The sequence below is a fragment of the Lactuca serriola genome, chromosome 8, assembly GCF_051521515.1.
Source record: "Lactuca serriola cultivar US96UC23 chromosome 8, Lser_US96UC23_V15, whole genome shotgun sequence".
NCBI lineage: Eukaryota > Viridiplantae > Streptophyta > Magnoliopsida > Asterales > Asteraceae > Lactuca > Lactuca serriola.
The window spans coordinates 151,456,918-151,469,582 of record NC_136415.1 but is presented as its reverse complement, the minus strand read 5'-3'; positions in this window follow the sequence as shown (position 1 = coordinate 151,469,582).

The following is a 12,665-nucleotide window of genomic DNA, read 5'->3' as shown; positions in this document are numbered from 1 at the left end:
ATTAACAATTAATAATAACTATTACATTTCAGACTTATTAAATGGCAGCAAGAAATAGGATACAACTATGCGTACCTTGTAATTGTAATTCATCGGAAACAACACCAATGGAAGCTTCATAACTCCATCACCAGAATATGTTGGGAACACGACCGGATGCACACCCAAACTCACACACCAAAAGTTATACTCAAATGTGTTCATTATATCGTGTTCTTCAAATGAATCTAATATTTTATCTCACTTCCATCAACACCCTTCTTTTGTTGTTCCTTGAAGCTCAACTATTCAATATAGATCTATATCAACGAATCTAGGTCTGGATCTTCTCCCCCCTCTCTGCAGTCTCAATTAGACTTGTTTTTATAGATCCTAGTTCACCAATGAAACAACAACATGAGATCTCAACTTTTTTTATGATGGATATGCTCACCGGAGATCTGTTTACAGATCGAAATCTAAAACGACAAGAGTGGAGCTCATCTCGATCACACCAATTGCTTGCACATAAACATACATCTATCCTCCATTTTCCTGGTGAAATTATAACATCACATCACTTTATTACCGACTTTTTCAACTCACCGGGGACAACATTGATAAGTAGCAGAGGTGGAGGAGCATACGACAGTCAGAGGTAGTGGTAAAGCAACAATTTAGTGGTCAATGACAATAGTGGCATTTGGAGGAAACAATGAAGATCGATCCGGCGGTTGTTTGTTTGTTACAGAGGTGATCCGGTCGATCTAGTGAGATTTTGCAATAAGATTTCGTCGGAGGCGGAGAAGAAGGCTAGGACATGAGTAGCGCACAGATATACGATTATTGTGTATTTGATATCCGACATCGGTCATGTTTTCCGATAGCCATGGCCGGATAGAAAGAAAGAGAGAAGGAAGTTGGGAAAAGTGGGTGGGGGTGTCGTAGTAAGGGTGGGGTAGGTTAGTAAGGGATGGGTTTTTTTTTATTCTTCATTAAAAAGTAAATAAAAGAAATAGAATTTTTTTTATGATTTAATTTTGTTCTCAAATGTTCTCAAATTAAGAATTGTTCTCATATGGACATACTTCTATATATATACTAGGCGGATACCCGCGCGTTGAACAGAAACACCTATATAGTTGAAATATTTACAAATATATGTTTTTTTCTAATATAACAATAACGTTGTTGTTATATTTGATATAATAATTCGTATACTAAATTGATATAATATATTGATTATTTTGAATTATATGATAATACATACATCTATTATAACTGTATAATCTCAACCGTTTGAATGAGTTCTACCCGCGTGTTACTCATGAATACAATTAAATATAATATATGACTTAATGCTATTTATAGTTTTTGTTATTGTTAATTAATTTTTAAAAAATTATTTTCTTAACATTTTAATTTCTATCATTATAATTATCTAAAACATTAGACATTGTTTTTTGATCTTAAAGGTAATAATATAATCATTTATATAAAGTTATTTTTAACTATTGTTATTGTAAGCTATTTTAAGCTACTTATTTGAAAAACTTTTAACAATGATACAAATATCTTTAGGAAATATTTTAGTTAAATTTACATTATAATTTAGTTTTTGCATTTAGCACTACAATTTATCACTTTTAACTATTCATAAATTATTCATTGTGTTTTTTAAGTGAAACTGAAATTTATATTTAAGTTGACAATATAATGTTATATTTAAATTAACAGTTTAGTTATTCTGTTCAAACTGTTTCAAAGTTGTAGGTTTAAATTGATAATGGTTTATATATAACAACATACTAAATCTAATAAATTAAGTATAATATGTTAAAAGTTAAATACATAACTTTATAAGTAGAAGTAAATATATTTTTTTAATATTAAAATTTAGTTTATTTATGATTACACTTTAAGTTTGATATTTATTTAACCTTATTAACCAAATTATAATCATCATTAGAAACACACTATAATTTATCACTTTTAATTATTTACAAAATATTATTTGAGTTGCTTAAGTTAAACTAAAATTTATATTTAAGTTGGTCCTGTAGTGTTATATTTAAGTTTAGAATTTAAATATTTTATACAAATTATTCAAAAGTTATAGCTTTAAAATAATAATGATTTACATCAAACAATATATTAAAACTAATAAATTAAGTATAATTTCTAAAAAATAAAAAAAAACATAACTTTATAAGTAGAAGTAAATATATTTTTTTAATATTGAAATTTAGTTTATATATGATTACACTTTAGGTTTGATATTTATTTAATCTTATTAACCAACTTATAATCATTATTAGAAAGAAATTGAAAAGTCATGGGAGTTTCAAATAAATGTGGTGAAAGAAAAAATACATGAGAGTTTCAAATGAATGTGGAATGTCTGCGCGTTGCGCATAACCATCTATATAGTTGAAATATTTACAAATATATGTTTTTTAAAATATAACAATAATATGGTTATTAAATTTGATATAATAATTCGTATATTAAGTTGATATAATATATTGATTAATTTGAATTATATGATAATATATACATCTATTAAAACTGTATAATCTTAATCTTTAGAATGACATCTATTCGCGGGTTACTCATGAATAAAATTAAATATAATATATGGTTTAATGTTATATATCGTTGTTGTTATTGTTAATTATTATATATATATATATATATATTTTTTTTTTAAATTTGATTGCTTAACGTTTTAATTTCTATCATTGTAATTATTTAAAAATAAAACATTTTTTTTTATTTTTAAGGTAACAATATAATCATTTATATAGATTTATTTTAACCATTGTTATTGTAAGTTATTTTAAGCTACTTATTCGAAAACTTTTAACGATTATAAAACTATCTTTAGGAAATATTTTAGTTAAATTGATATTACAATTTAGTTTTGAATTAAGGACTACAATTTTTCACTTTTAACTATTCACAAAATATTCTTTGAGTTTTTAAGTGGAACTGAAACTTATATTAAAGTTGACTTTGTAATGTTATATTTAAATTAACAATTTAAGTATTTTGTCCAAACTTTTCAAAAATTGTAGCTTTAAATTGAGAATGGTTTACATACAACAACATATTAAATTTAATAAATTAAGTATAACATGTTAAAAGCTAAAGACATAACTTTATAAGTAGAAGTAAAAATATTATTTTAATATTGAAATTTAGTTTATTTATGATTACACTTTAGGTTTGATACTTATTTAACCTTATTAACCAACTTATAATCATTATTAGAAAGACATTACAATTTATCACTTTTAACTATTTACAAAATATTCTTTAGGTTGTTTAAGTTGAACTAAAATTTATATTTAAGTTGATCGTGTAAGGTTATATTTAAATTATCAATTTAAGTGTTTTATACAAATTCTTAAAAAGTTGTAGCTTTAAAATGATAATGATTTACATACAACAACATATTAGACCTTATAAATTAAGTATAATATGTTAAATGTTAAAAACATAATTTTATAAGTAGAAGAAAATATATTATTTTAATATTGAAATTTAGTTTATATATGATTACACTTTAGGTTTTATATTTATTTAAGCTTATTAACCAACTTATAATCATTATTAGAAAGAAACTGAAAAATCATGGGAGTTTCAAATGAATGTGGTGAAAGAAAAAATGCTTCATTTATGATATATATATATATATATGTATGTATGTATATATATACATATATATATATATATATACATATATATATATATATATATATATATATATGAAACCCTTTTCTACAACATTAAGCTATCCACGTCTCTAAGAAACTTCCCCAACGAATACTCCTCATGTCTCGGTCATTTGGTAGTAAGTTGCTTGCCTGCCTAAACTCCTCTTAGCCCCACATCAGTCTAACGTCACATTGGGATTACAGAAACGACATCGTTTGGCTGCTGATGAAAGCATCTTGCCTGCTTTCTTCTGGTTAGCCTAACCTCACGATGACGCAGAAGATTTCCCGTCTCAAATTGATAGTCCACTTTTGACTTTTGAAGTATTTTTTCTTCTACTTTGACCTTAAATATTTTTATTTGTGTTATATATTATTTGATAAAACTTATAATAGTGAAAAAACATTTAAAATACAACTCATTCATATATTTTGCATCAAGTGAGGTTGTATGAAAAGTTTGTCGATAACTAATAAAAATAACGTTTGATGAAACTAAGTGATAATCTAACTGAAAGATATATAAAATGATATTTAAAAAGATTGTGTTTTATAATTAATTAAGGGTATATTTTGAAAAAAATTTAAAAAGCTTATGGAAAATTTAGTACTCTGCTGACTAACCAAGTGAGTGACACTACTTTAACATCCCTCGTGGTGATATTTGTGTTATTCATTATGTGTAATATATTGTGATTTATATGATTGATTATCGATTGAGAGATTGATGAGTATTGAGAAATAGATCATTATTGAGAGATTGATTATCTTGAGATATTGATACTTGATTGATAGATCAATTATGACTGAGAGATATAATACATTTAATAAATTGATTATGATAGAGAGATTGATCTTGATTGAGAGAGAGAGAGAGAGAGAGAGATCGTTGATTTAGAGATTGATCACGGTCGAGAGATTGATTATTAATAAGATAGATCCTTATTGAGATATATCATTCATGAGATAGATTCTTGATAAGACAGATGATTGAGAGATAGATCATCAACTAAGTAGTTATCGTGGTCGGAATTTCAATAGTGGTCACATGTGACAACCCGAAATTTCCATTTGTACGAACAATATCTATTCAATAGAAGCCAGTTCAGTTTCAGTGATTTTCAGACTTTTTCCGAACAAGTTTGTGTACATTAGGGTTTACGTTTCAGGAGATATCAGGAGAGTGGATGCTCCTGGATTTGTGAAACTTGAACATTCTAAGTTTCATAATGTCATAGTCCGATCTCTGGAATAAAAATATTTTCTGCCAAAATATTTCAGGACTATAAATAGATTTCTAAATTAAATTAATTCATTATTCACAATTCCAACTAGAGAAAAGCCATTTTCTCTCTGACGGATCTTCGGGTTTTCATCCCAGATTGTGAGTCTACTTTCCTAGATGTGTTTTAATATTTGTTATATGCTTTATAACATTGTTTACATGCCTAAAATGCAAGATTCGGGAGCTTACGGCCCAAGAACGTTCTTGGGGTGTAAACTCCAAAACGAGGCCTAAAAGCTTCCTAGTCCCGATTCCTTGTTAGACAACTAGTTTAGGACTTATTGTAGGATCTTTTGAGGCTAGAAATCATCCAAGATCATAAGGATTTTGGAGTTTACGGCCCAAGAGTTTCTTGGACCGTAAACACCATTTCCAAGGGCCAAAGTGAGCCCTAAATCACCCCTAAGGCTTAAGGCATTTACCCTCTAATGCTTGTAGCTAATTTAGACACCAAAACACTTCAAAATCATAGAGTTTTAGGAGTTTACGGCCAAGGACATGCTCTTGGGCCGTAAACCCCTTTTTCAAGGGCAAAATGTACCCTAAACACCCCTAAGGCTTTAAGACAATTACCCTTTAATACTTAGGACTTGAATGGGGAATAAATTACATCAAAATCATCCCTTAAAGGGAGTTTACGGCCAAGGAACATCACTTGGGCCGTAAACTCCAAGTAAAGGCACAAATGTGTGCCTAATGTCCCCTTTAGCCTTAGACAAAAACATAGAAGCTATCCTACTTGTGCAAGTGACTTAAAAGAATTAAAACCAACACCCCATAGGAGTTTACGGCCGTAAACTCTAGGGGAAATGGTCTTTAGGCCGTAAACTCCTCTATGGAGCATTCTAGGGCCTTAAACTACTTCAAGGATTATTCCAATAATGCTAGGCTTATTCTAGGATTAATATAGCACTTCAAAACACCCAAAACCACCAAGTGAGGAGTTAACGGCCGTAAACTCATGGGTTCACGGCCGTAAACTCCAAAGGTGGGATTTGTTGGGTGGTAAGCTCATATACAAGGTCATTTGGTGCATTAAACCCTTTTGCCTTGTCCCGTATCGACTTAGATGCAACCCTTAGGACCTATAACATTTATACAAAGTGTTTTCATGTTCCTAAGTGTCCCAACTTATTTTATTAAGTTATTATTTGGCTAATTAGTTATATATATGCTTATTATATGATAACTAGGCTCGTGCGTGTAAACAAGTCTCCGGTTGCCACCTAGCACGGTATCCGACACTGCAATTCAAACAGCTCACCACAAGTGAGTTCATACCCCTTTAATCAACCTTTGAAATGGTTTTAAATGTTTAAATACTTTATGGGGGGGATACAAGTCAAACACTTATAGTTATTGCTTCAATCACATGTGATTGCATTTAATCACATGTGATTAATAACTAGGAAACCAATGATTTTATCACTGTTCAAACTGTTTATCAAACTGTTTTACTTCAAAATATTTTACAAGCTCTTTTACTTTCCAAACTTATTTACAAACTGTGATTCCAACAAATGTTCCTTATACTTAAACTGTTTTATCAAACTTATGCCTTCAAATTGTTTTATAGATTGACATCAAGTCGATCTTTTCTTGAAATAATATTATGTTCCAAATGTCTTATAAAAACTTATTTATGCTTTTACTTCTTATAAATTGCATGCCCATATATGTATAGATGTATAAATAATGTTTAAAGGGCTTAGGAAGGCCATCCGCCCTATTTCCTTTTTCTCGATTTGGATGTGGTCTGGTGGGATTTCGGGTGACCATCCGAAGGTCGTTTCAATATTAATTATATATCAAATATACATATATAGACATAAAAGTACTTCCATATTCATACGTACTAGACACATCATTAGTTAGTTACCATCGGGGTAACACAGGATCATACATATACAACTATACTATGAGAACATATACAACTATACTAGGAAGAGAACATATACAACTATACTATGAGAACATATACAACTATACTACGAGAACACATACAACTATACTATGAGAACATATACAACTATACTAGGAGGAGAACATATACAACTATACGAGAACGAGAAACATTACATTACATATACTAGAATACTTAAATTACTGTGATTTAAATCGGAGCATGACTTAACTGTCATGACTCGAGTTGTGGCCAGAGTCTCTTGAAGGGGGAGCGTGAGTTTGCGTATAGATCTATGATGGATTGACAATCCTACACCTTGCTGCTAGCTACAGCCGGACCTGCAGGTCTGCGGGTGCCAAACGTCATTTCTTTATTGCGACCATTCATTATGTCGTTGTTACTAGTCGATAGTATGGTGCAATTTATCACATAATGCCTTAATATAAATCCGGTTTAAGGTAGTTAGTACAGCAGTAGTTCCTATAATACAAAACTACAGTACTACAATGATTTATCCATTACATATGTTTAGTGATAACCTCACTTAAACATTAATGTACAAACTATATTTTGTTAAATGATAGTTACACTTGGGATATTACACACTTTTACAACAAACGAGCGTACAAAACAGTTAAGCCTTGGTAGAAGGCTACTTTAATAGAAAATATAGGTTTTTCTGAGAGATTCAAACTTATACAAACACTTACATACATTTTACAACTTATACTTGCGACAGATTCAAACGTTTTGATAACAAACATCGACATTAAAATACTTATGAACTCACCAGCTTAATGCTGATAAACTCTTTCAAAATAACTTGTATTCTCAGGTCATCAGTAGACAGGTACCGATGCCAGCTTTTGAGAAGATAGAGCGCATTCAAGACTCATCATATTATTATTTTGATTTACCTTATATTTTTGGTGTCTAAAACTGTACAGAACACACTTGTATTAAAATTATATATTTAATGCAATAGATGATGTTGTTTGCTTATTTACATTTACTGTGTTGTGATACTTTACATGACGTCCTCCGCCCCAGAACGTTTCCGCCGTTCTTGGTTTTGGGGTGTGACATCACATGCCGCTATTTGAAATCGTGGCTATCGCGGTGATATAACAGTGGTATAGCGGTTTTTAATATTGTGTATAATTTATATTATATATTTATACAAATTTATATATTAGATTATTAATACTATATAGAATTAATATCATAAAAATACATAACATAATCTATATATAATATTCTAATATAGTAATATAGAAACTAAAAAGTGTCAAAATGTCATCGCAACTCAAGTCGTTCATGGTTTCTAAGTACTGAAACAGACGAGAAGGGGAAGTTGTTATTTGTTACTATGTAGTTTGTAATTAATTGTATTTATTATTTGGACTTATTAAGACAAAAGTTTAGTGTACTAGTTAAAAAAAATAAAGATTTATTATTGAAATAACACACAACCATTTTTTCTTTGTCAAAGTAGCCCAATATATACAAAATTGTAAAAGTGGGTGTAGCGTCGCTATAGCGCTAATGAGGTTCGCAGTAATTTACGGGACAAAAAATTTGGGTGTATATAACACCCCAAAACTTTCGAACTTTTTCCAAAGCTATGGTTATAAAATCTTTTTGGGTATTAACGCACATTTAATAAAAACTCGGTCCCACAAAAAAAAATTTACAAATAAAACATTAGGTGTTACCATTAAGCATCATTACAACCATAACAAGCAATTAAGGATTACATTAATACAATAAATAAGGAGCTTAAAAAGTTACACTCCATCCTTTATCTCATAACTTCTACTTCCAATTATCATCTTTCTCCTTGAAGATAACGTGGAATACAAGTCGTTAAAAAGATACAGGTAAGATAAAAATATCTCGTAAGCTACGTGGGTTTGCGACCCAAAACATTTATCACATTTTCATCAAAAATATTTCATCTTTGCAAAACATAGTTTTAGACCATAAAACATTTTCAAGCCTTTTCAAGGAAAACTCTTTTCATACACATCATAAATATTATTTCATATCTTATCATTTCGTTTTGAACGACATATTTCTACATTTCTTTCTCTATTATCAAGGGATAATTCTGGTATTAAACTGTTGCCAATTTTTAAACTTAGGGTACCGCCAAGTCTAGACCTAGGTGGAAAGTATAAATCAATCCACAAAGGCATCGCGCTAACTAGGACATCTACTTTGCCGAGGGGAGGCGCCACCCCATAAATTCCTGTAGACATCTTATGAGGCATCATGGCCCGGTTAATTTTCATTCTTTCTTTACTTTCTTTCCTTTTTTACTTTGTTCTTAGTTTTCACTTTTCAGATTAAAATTACTCATATCGTCATTTACAATATCATATGTTATTAGGAGGATATATTTTGAAAATACATATTTCACATATCAAAAATTCGTTCTTCCAAAATATTCTTTGCTTTCAAAACATTCTTACTTTTAAAGCATTATTTCAAAACATTGTTTTCAAAAACATTTAACACTTCATTTCAAAACATTTCATATATCAACGCATTGCATTTCATTATCATACATTTCGCCATGTACCCTAAAGTGGGAAATGCCAACACGTACTCACCTAGTTCTCAAATGTAGATTGACACATTCTTTTAGCTCAACTTCACAAGCAATCATCTCTTAGACACAACCTATACAATATAGAAGAAGGTCAACAAAATGACCAAAATACCCTTGGGGGTCATAAATATAATAAACTCTTCAAAACATCATTTTTCATCCATCGCTAACTACTGCAATTGGAATAAGGTCAAACTGATAAGCAAAACTCAATTTAGGAAAATGTTTGGATCCTTATCAGAGTGTTACACGCTCTGTGTAAACTAAGGCATGAAATTTCCACGGCCCGTGTTTTCATGTCTGCACATACACATTTGTAAATCAATTAACCAAAGACGAACGACTCCAAAATAAACTCGCATATAGTCGAAATCTTCCATAAGATTTCCAATCCAGTAACCCATTTGATTATCAATTCGTCCTAGTCGACACTCGATGTCAACAATCCTTCGATTTCTATTAACATACCCTCATGCCATCAATTATCGATCTCAAGGCATTCAATCTTTATTCCCAATCCCTCGACATCGGCATACAAGTATCACCAAATTTGACTCCAAACAATTAACAAACCTTCGAAACAAAGAAATCGACATATACCTTCGTTATCGATCCAAAATCAACAATACGTCGATTTCATAGCCTTCAAAATCAATCTATTAACCATCAACATCAGGATAAGATTCAATTGTACATCAAACCAAAGTCAATATGAATTACTCAAAATCGATTTGAATAATTGCTACAAGAAAGAACATCAGTAGAAATTGATTTCAACCCTTTGCAATCGATATACTCAACAACAAGAACAACTCGAAATCTTCTGATTGTTTGAAACGGATTTTCAAGTACTTCGATTTTGATTCCCTGCTCTTCTATTGTAAATAGCGAAACAAATTTTGACTTGAATTAAAACAAACTTTGCGATGAACAGTGTTGGTATAATGTTTGGGCTCAAATGAGTAGGATGGACAATATATGTTTCGAAATACCAAAAAATTTGGTTTCAAAATTTGGGCTTCTAATATTAGTTCATGAACAGAGAGTTTCGAAATTAAAAAGAATGATAGAATATGATTTCGATTTTGGTGATTTGATCTAAACAAAAAATTAATTGGATCAATCAATGGGGGTAGAAACAGATTTGATCCGATAAGAAAAATCGATCAAAAATGAAAAAATCAAAACACGAATCAAAATCATGGATGTTTTGGAATCCATTTGAGAATTTGTGATACCTTTTTGACAATCCGAGTTCCATTTGCAACAAACGAATCAAATTTTGAAGATCTTGGTTCTTTTGTTGGAATGAGAAAATCTCCAATTTGAACATTGTACCACCCACGATGCATCTTTTACTACTCGTTCTTCGTCTTCTTCAACGATCTAAGAACATTTTCACAAGAACCATCAACACTTTTGAGTTTTGAATTCAAATTCAATGCAACACTTGGAGATTGTTGCTTTGGAACCTAAATTTGCTTCATGGATTTCGGCTTCACAACAACATTTGACGATTTTTATGAATAAACCCGCTTGTTTTTAAGTTTGATCTTCTTCTTCTTTTTCTTTTTCATCTTCTTGGAGCTTGAAGATTTGAATTCATGAACAAACCCATTTTCCACAACTTCAACTTGACAAGTTTGGATCATATCTTTTGGAGTTTGATATTTGTGAATTTCATGGATTAACGACTTTCGATAAGGAATCATTCCTTTAAACGAATCACAAGAACAAAAAATAGCATCGGTTTGAACTCCAATTGAGCAAAAACTTTTTCATCTTCATGAGAATCAACTTGAATCTTCTTGTCATGAACTTCAAGAACATCACATTGAACTCCATAGTCTTAAACTTCAACATACTTAAGAGCATGAAGATCACTTGGTTTTTCAGTAAGAGAAATGTATTTCTGATTAAACAAATCTCTTTCTTCTCCTTCCTTTAGATTTTCACTACAAGATAACATGATCATGAAATTTGAACCAATCATTCAATCTTTAAAAGTGGTTGAAAAATCAATCTTCCATGATCATCCTTCAAACCTCCATAGTACCCCATTAATCAACCCACCTTTCAACAATAATCTATAGAACTGATTTTTGTTGACTTTGTATTTAACATCTTCAATGATCACAACTGAAGAATCATAATGCAAGTCCACCATATTTGATTAATCGATAATATCTTGCGTTTTTCTAGAGAGAGAAAGTAAAAATCACTTGAATTCTTGTGAAGAAAATCAAATTATGAATAGAATAAATGAACAATTCGATTTCTAGAATCCAAAAACTCTCTAAAACATGAAGATCAAATCACAATGAAGAATCATCAAATCAAAAGTGTCATCATGGATGAATTCTTGATCAAATCAAGAACGTCCACTCTGATACCAATTGTAGTGGTGTTGATTATGATGAAAAATGTTAAATATGAAATGATCTAGTGAATCATAAAAGAATCATGAACATGAAGAACACAAGAGTAAATAAATCTGGGTTTAGCTCTCATTAGTTTCTTAGAAAGAGTACAAGTGAGTGGAAATATTTCTCTCTCTAAACTAATGCTCTCAAAGTTCTTCCTTACTTAAAATGAGTGTCACTCACTTCCTTATAAAGGAAAGACAGCTCATTACACATACACACAAAGGAGTAAGCACACATGACATCCAAGAGTAACTTTACATCCTAACAACATCTTGTTTTTTTCTCAAAATGACACTCTACTTTGCATAATTATTGAAGACACTCTTCCAAATCACTTTGTACCATTTATTTAGGTTCTCACACATTACCATGAGGTGTTTTATCGCCTTAAAACATTCCACTTAATCCATTAAGTGCTCACTAAAACCATTTAAGAACATATAAATTCTCAAGTTCCACAAGAAAGGTTTACTAATCCATTGTTCACATGAACATTCCAAAGCTCACAAGGTTTGTAACAACCCAAAAAACTAAGGTAAAAATTTTCATTTAATACTTAGAAATCATATTCATGTTTGTTATCCAAAATGCCATTACATAGCATATTGTTCAAAAGATCAGAGTATCTAAAACAACTAGTGTAGAATACTAGAGAGTGCATGTTGCGCCATCAAGCCAAACCCTTGCCTTTAGAACCAGAAGTACTTGAAACTGTTGGATTAGGTGTCTAAGTTCA